Genomic DNA, 7,500 nt, shown 5'->3' with positions numbered 1-7,500 from the left:
AAACAGTTTTGTATAGCCATCTGTCATACTGAAATCGGAGAAGTTCAAACGATGTGGAATAATCACAAACGTTCGACAAGATCTTGTACATGTAGGCTCGTTTTGTACTCTCTCCGCCCGAAATTGCTGATTCACAAAATATTTTGTACGGATACAATATTGGCCAAATGGCAGATTCAATGAACGAAATCTGAAAAAATTAACGCATTTGTTACTGTCCATTTATACATACGCAAAAAAGTACCCACATCAAAAAGGTTATAAAACGGGATTCGCGATCTCAATAAACCTTCCTCTCGTTGCCTGACGAAGTCACCATACGCACTTCTTCCATCGTTGACAAGATAATGATAAGCTGTCAACAGCCTGCTCCGCCTCTGTTCGTCTTCTACAGAGTGAATTCGTTCAAGTACAGATCTCTGTATCAGAGTTACAGCAACCCCACGGTCTTTGTAACGATAACCGTGCTGTAATCGCTGAGTGGAATTCACGTGCAACGCGAAAAATGCCAGAATTGATTGGTCGCCAGAGGTTAGACCCTTCAACTCTTGGGGCCAATCAGCAATTCGAGGAACAGTGTAATTTCCACTACATTGGCAAGTCTTCAATGTGGAAAAATGAGGACGCCTAAACCCGGGACTGATGTTACACGTGTTTACCGAAAAACAACGCGCACAGTAAGACCAAGACGAATCCACTATCCACCTTTCCAAAGAAGACCCCACAGCAAGCCGTTTCGAATTCGTATCTTCTGCTGGAATGTCCATTTCACCAAAATATAGATCTCCACGCTCCCCAAAGCGTCGCAGACGCTCTTTATCATCATTATGTTTTCTTAAACGTTTTTCCTCCACCTGCCAAAAATACAAACAAACTTACAACTAAACACAGAAACCTTAAAAAACACAAACAACAACGAAAGCTGATTTGACTTACGTCTGGATCAACAAGGACACAAGCTTGATCGTAACGATCCCAATGTATTTCAGCATTCGCCATTTTCTTCAACACGATTAACAACAATGAAACAACTCTCTTGAGAAAATCCTAAATATCCAATTATTTCAACAATACTAGCCTGTCAAAGTAGGGCAATGATTAAGCAATCATTCGATTAACGCTGCGTAACACTCAAAAAAAGAGCTTGTAAACAAGATTATATGAAACGAGAAGTTGAACTATTAACGTTCCAAATAAGATTAACTTTCACACAAAGACAAAGATGTTTACGAGAAAAAACTACGAAACGCAGTGATCATGTCACAACAAAAGACTACTTCAGAAAAACATAACGGTTCATCGCACAAGCAAAAACGGACGCAGCTATATTGAAAGAAAAGAAATGCGGAAATACAAAAAATCATCATTTCCGCAGCTTTCTTCTTACTTATTTTCTGTTCTTCTTTTTTGCTTTTTCCGCAGTGTTTTATTCTTCTTCGCCTCTTTGATTTCATCAATTCGTTTCTCTTTTTTACCTTGTTCCTCACAGGTACCGCTGCTTGAAGGCCCACAGCCGTCGGCTAAATCTTTTCTTTTTAGGGAAATTATTTCCTCGAATGAACGCCTCACTCGCTTTGTTGTGCCTTGCGTCACGTTTTGAGTGCGCGTGCCAATAATGGCTTCACTGTAGGACTGGAAATTCTTTTCTTTTTTAAAGGCATCGAGTAAATCACCACCGCAATTGCTCCCCACACCCTCCATATTTGAAAAAATGTACTTCATTACATGAAGGTGAATCCCCAAGAGGTACATGGAGGCACCAACGTGGGTCATTTTATGCAAATAAAATTCGTCTATCTCCTCCATCTCGCTTATTGCTTGCTTTAAACTCAGGAGTTTCGCTTTTGCCTTACTTTCGGAGCAAGACAAACCTTCATTGCCTCCAACGTGCTTCCTGAATGGCTCGCATAAATCGTTCAATTTTTGAACAAAGTGGCTAAACGATTTTACACAATCATTTTCAGCAAGCGGTCCCACATCCTGTTCTATTCTGTTCCAATTTTTATCCATCGTTTCGGCAAATTCAGATATTGCCACCCGAGGCCTCTGTAGCCACTCGCATGTAAAAACCTTCAATTTATTGCGAAAGTGATTCTCGTCGTCCAAGTGTTCTACGTCCGTGGCCAAACCGTATGGTTTCAGAAAATCTAAGACACAAACAGAATTACTTTTTCACTCATATTAAACAATAAAACACTTTACATACCTTTTGGGAAATGATAATAATACATCACACCTTTCCCACTTTTCTTCGGCGAAGATTCCATGTCTATAAAGAAAATTCGGAACAATCTTGTTTTTTTGCCACCAACAGGTACAAAACATACAATAAACAACAACCAAAAAAAATATTGTTATTCTTTTAGACGTTTAAACAACTCAGCGTACCTTTTCTAATTCAAAATCACTGCAAAATTTACAAATATTATTTACTCAATTACTTCAGCCCTAAGGTTTCTGCAACAAAAATCTAACTGCTATATTTTTCAACAGCATGATCCAACAGCACGTATTAATTAAGACTGGCTCTGAGAGAGAACAACCGTGATTATATAGGGAAAGTTGTCAATCACATTCCTGTAAAATCAGCGCTGGAATGTTACACAGGGTGCGAAATAAAAACACACAGGGCACGAAAAATGTTACGCATCAACGATCACAAAACCTGATCGGTGATGCGTAAAAAAATGATGCGAAAGCGCGCGGCAAGCCACGAGAAACGAACCAACGCACACCAGCATCGAGTTTACACCTGTCAAATTTATTTTTTGCACATTGTTACCTAAAGTGCTCTGCACAATCCTCGCAGCCCTGACAAAAATTTTGGAGGTTGGCTGGGCGCTTTTGCATATCCCATGTTTGAAATGAAATGCGACAGCTCTGCCAAGGTGTGTGGTAAGTGACCAACATGGTCACAAAACAGCATTGAGTTTACATCTGTAAAAATTATTTTTTTCACAATGTTACATGAAGGGCTCTGCACAATCCTCGCGGCCCTGATAAAAATCCCGCGGGCTGGCTGCTCGCTTTTGCATACCCGATGTTTTAAATGAAATGCGACAGCTCTGCCAAGGCGTGTGGTAAGTGACCAACATGGTCACAAAACAGCATCGAGTTTACATCTGTAAAAATTATTTTTTTCACAATGTTACATGAAGGGCTCTGCACAATTCTCGCGGCCCTGATAAAAATCCCGCGGGCTGGCTGCGCGCTTTTGCACACCCGATGTTTTAAATGAAATGCGACAGCTCTGCCAAGGCGTGTGGTAAGTGACCAACATGGTCACAAAACAGCATCGAGTTTACATCTGTAAAAATTATTTTTTTCACAATGTTACATGAAGGGCTCTGCACAATTCTCGCGGCCCTGATAAAAATCCCGCGGGCTGGCTGCGCGCTTTTGCACACCCGATGTTTTAAATGAAATGCGACAGCTCTGCCAAGGCGTGTGGTAAGTGACCAACATGGTCACAAAACAGCATCGAGTTTACATCTGCAAAAAATATTGTTTCACAATGTTACATGAAGGGCTCTGCACAATCCTCGCGGCCCTGATAAAAATCCCGCGGGCTGGCTGCGCGCTTTTGCACACCCGATGTTTTAAATGAAATGCGACAGCTCTGCCAAGGCTTGTGGCAAGTAACCACCTTGGTCACAACACAATACACCATCAAAAGTGCAATTGTAAACATTTCGAACGTGGAGTGCCCTACCGCAGCGCAGCCCAGCTATTGCTTCAAACAGCCGGCAGTAAATTTTGACATTCCTATGTGTAAAACCCGGGCGGGGTACGAAGACTCGTTCTTGAACTATAATAAGGGACTATGGTAATATTAGGTTGCGCAAAAGTTCGAATCAAAAAAAGTGTCGGAAACGTTATTATAAGTAGTTCTATAGATCATTGATCAATAAGAATCATAATTAAGACTATCGATTATTCACGTGAGGTCTCATTTAATAACTGGCTTGTGGCAGCCAAGCGTTCATAGCGACGTTGCTTTTTGATCCTTCGATGTCGGCTCTTCCTATCATTGTGAAGCAGAATTCACCAAGCGTTGGATTGTTCACCCACTAATAGGGAACGTGAGCTGGGTTTAGACCGTCGTGAGACAGGTTAGTTTTACCCTACTGATGAGGTGTTGTTGCGATAGTAATTCTGCTCAGTACGAGAGGAACCGCAGATTCAGACATTTGGTTCATGTGCTTGGCTGATAAGCCAATGGTGCGAAGCTACCATCTGGGGGATTATGACTGAACGCCTCTAAGTCAGAATCCCGCCTAGAAAGCGACGATACTTTTGTGCCTCGCCCACGGCCGGCCAACGTAAGCGGTCGAAAGGCCGCCGTCTATGCCGGTGCTGACGTTCGACGGGCGCCGCAAGAGTTGCCCGTCGGTCGGCACACCCCCCTGCCCGAAAGGCGTGGTGCTAAATCATTCGCAAACGACCTAGTTGAAGATCGGGGTGTCGTAATCACTAGAGCAGTATTTTCACTGCGATTTGTTGAGAGTAAGCCTCAAGATCTGTCGATTTGTCCGCAGCGCGGGCGCACTTTGAGCGATCTCGGACGCCGAATGGGCGTTCGGGGTCGCTTTTTTTTTTCAAAAAATTTGGCAAAAATAGCCCAAAAAACACAAGCGGCGTTACCAGTTGCGTGCTCGCAGAGCTGGCTTTTGTTGCGTCGCTCAGAATTTGCTCCAGGAGGATCACCACAAGAGTACATGGAACAAATCTGACCCTACTATGTGGGAGCAAGCAGCTCGGTGCGAATGTGCGCGCGGCGTCGCTTGTTGCGTGCGGTTGGCGACTGGCTCGCTGAGCAGATTTGCTGCTGCTCGTTCGATGCCAAGGCGTCCACGGTGCGGGTCCTACTACGGTGCGTGTTGTTGGCATAGTTGCACGTCGGCGTTACAGCTGGTTGGCGCTTCGCGCGTCCGGCCATGTTTCGCGCGTCCTTGACGGTTTTCAGAGTTCGTGGCCGAACCAAGCGTTGAGAATCGTAGCTTGAAAGTGACGGTCGGAGCGGGCGGCGGGCCCTGCGTCTCCACACGAAGCTACCTGGTTGATCCTGCCAGTAGTCATATGCTTGTCTCAAAGATTAAGCCATGCAAGTCTAAGTACGCGCTCTCGTACAGTGAAACTGCGAATGGCTCATTAAATCAGTTATGGTTCATTTGATCGTACATCGTACTTGGATACCTGTACAAAATCTAGAGCTAATACATGCGGTCAGCGCCTGCCTTGCGGCGGGTGCGCATTTATCAGTACAAAAACCGACCGGGCCGGCTTCGCGTCGCGCCCGCCACGTTTTGGCGACTCTGGATAACTGAGCGGATCGCACGGTCTCGAACCGGCGACAGATCATTCAAGTGTCTGCCCTATCAACTTTCGTCGGTAGGGTATCGGCCTACCGAGGTTCTTACGGGTGACGGGGAATCAGGGTTCGATTCCGGAGAGGGAGCCTGAGAAACGGCTACCACATCCAAGGAAGGCAGCAGGCGCGCAAATTACCCATTCCCGACGCGGGGAGGTAGTGACGAAAAATAACAATACAGGACTCTAAACGAGGCCCTGTAATTGGAATGAGCACACTTTAAAACCTTTAGCGAGTATCCATTGGAGGGCAAGTCTGGTGCCAGCAGCCGCGGTAATTCCAGCTCCAAAAGTGTATATTTAAGTTGTTGCGGTTAAAAAGCTCGTAGTTGGACGTTGGGCGCAGGCGGCCGGTCCGTCGCAAGGCGTGCACTGGCCGCACCTGGCCCTCTCCCGCGGCGCTCCGCCGGTGCCCTTGACTGAGTGTCGGCGGCGGCCGGGACGTTTACTTTGAAAAAATTAGAGTGTTCAAAGCAGGCGCTTCGCCTGAATAATGGTGCATGGAATAATGGAATAGGACCTCGGTTCTATTTTGTTGGTTTTCGGAGCGCGAGGTAATGATTAAGAGGGACGGACGGGGGCATTCGTACTGTGCCGTTAGAGGTGAAATTCTTGGATCGGCGCAAGACGAACGACTGCGAAAGCATTTGCCAAGAATGTTTTCTTTAATCAAGAGCGAAAGTCAGAGGTTCGAAGACGATCAGATACCGTCCTAGTTCTGACTATAAACGATGCCAACCAGCGATCGGGGGGCGTTACTTTGACGACCCCTCCGGCAGCTTGCGGGAAACCAAAGTCTTTGGGTTCCGGGGGAAGTATGGTTGCAAAGCTGAAACTTAAAGGAATTGACGGAAGGGCACCACCAGGCGTGGAGCCTGCGGCTTAATTTGACTCAACACGGGGAATCTCACCCGGCCCGGACACAGTGAGGATTGACAGATTGAGAGCTCTTTCTTGATTCTGTGGGTGGTGGTGCATGGCCGTTCTTAGTTGGTGGAGCGATTTGTCTGGTTAATTCCGATAACGAACGAGACTCTGGCTTGCTAACTAGTTACGCGACCCTATCGGTCGGCGTTGAACTTCTTAGAGGGACTAGTGGCGCTTAGCCACACGAGATTGAGCAATAACAGGTCTGTGATGCCCTTAGATGTTCGGGGCCGCACGCGCGCTACACTGACCGGATCAGCGTGTCGCCGCCTAGGCCGGAAGGTCCGGGTAACCCGCTGAACCCCGGTCGTGCTAGGGATAGGGAATTGCAATTGTTTCCCTTGAACGAGGAATGCCCAGTAAGCGCGAGTCATCAGCTCGCGTTGATTACGTCCCTGCCCTTTGTACACACCGCCCGTCGCTACTACCGATTGAATGGTTTAGTGAGGTCCTCCGATTGGACCTGGCGCGTTCGGCAACGGCCGCGCCGGCGTCCGAGAAGACGATCTAACTTGATCATTTAGAGGAAGTAAAAGTCGTAACAAGGTTTCCGTAGGTGAACCTGCGGAAGGATCATTACCGGCCGATCGCCGATCGAGTGGTCGTGCGTTCGACAGGTGGAGAAGGCTCCGTATCTTGGCGGCCGCGCACGCCCTTCGTCGCTGTTGAGGCGCACGCGATTGCACTTCGGTCACCCTGTTTCGTTCTGCGCCGAGTGCCGTGGCCATGTGCCAGGCTGGCTTCATGCGTCGCCTACGGCTGGCGACCGCTCGGCCACCGCTTTTTTCGACTGTGCAATCCGGCTGGGTCGCGCTTGTCCAACTGACGAAGTCACGGAGGGCTCTTGGCGGTGGATCACTCGGCTCGCGAGTCGATGAAGGACGCAGCTAGCTGCGTGAATTAATGTGAATTGCAGGACACATTGAGCATCGACGTTCTGAACGCAAATTGCGGCACCGGGTCAATCCCGGCGCCACGCCCGCCTCAGGGTCGCGTTGTAACGTTCCCGCGCGGCGACGCGTCGGGCCGGTGCGGTGTCGGCCGTTGCCACGGTCGTCCCGCCCAGGACAGCACGAACGCAGTGTCAGCGCGCGAAACCGAACGCGGCGTGCGTCTCGTTACGAGTCGGCCTCGAAGAGGATCCCGGCCCGGAGCAGCACGGCTCGCGTTCGGGCGCGGCGCTCGCACGAGCTTCGGTGGCGC

At 48.0% G+C, this 7,500-nt stretch overlaps 2 non-coding genes across 2 annotated transcripts; both read left to right on the top strand.

Moving 5' to 3' along the window:
- Nucleotides 1–5,052: 5,052 nt before the first annotated feature.
- Nucleotides 5,053–6,876, top strand: LOC145915401 (small subunit ribosomal RNA). The gene has a single exon (XR_014403787.1). It is a non-coding gene; the product is annotated as a small subunit ribosomal RNA (ribosomal RNA).
- Nucleotides 6,877–7,136: 260 nt separating this feature from the next.
- Nucleotides 7,137–7,290, top strand: LOC145915418 (5.8S ribosomal RNA). Its single transcript, XR_014403797.1, has one exon. It is a non-coding gene; the product is annotated as a 5.8S ribosomal RNA (ribosomal RNA).
- Nucleotides 7,291–7,500: the final 210 nt, after the last annotated feature.

Source organism: Ascidia mentula (assembly GCF_947561715.1).
Source record: "Ascidia mentula chromosome 2 unlocalized genomic scaffold, kaAscMent1.1 SUPER_2_unloc_16, whole genome shotgun sequence".
NCBI classification, from domain to species: domain Eukaryota; kingdom Metazoa; phylum Chordata; class Ascidiacea; order Phlebobranchia; family Ascidiidae; genus Ascidia; species Ascidia mentula.
The sequence above is the reverse complement of the archived record's forward strand: the minus strand, read 5'-3'. Positions and strand labels throughout refer to the sequence as shown.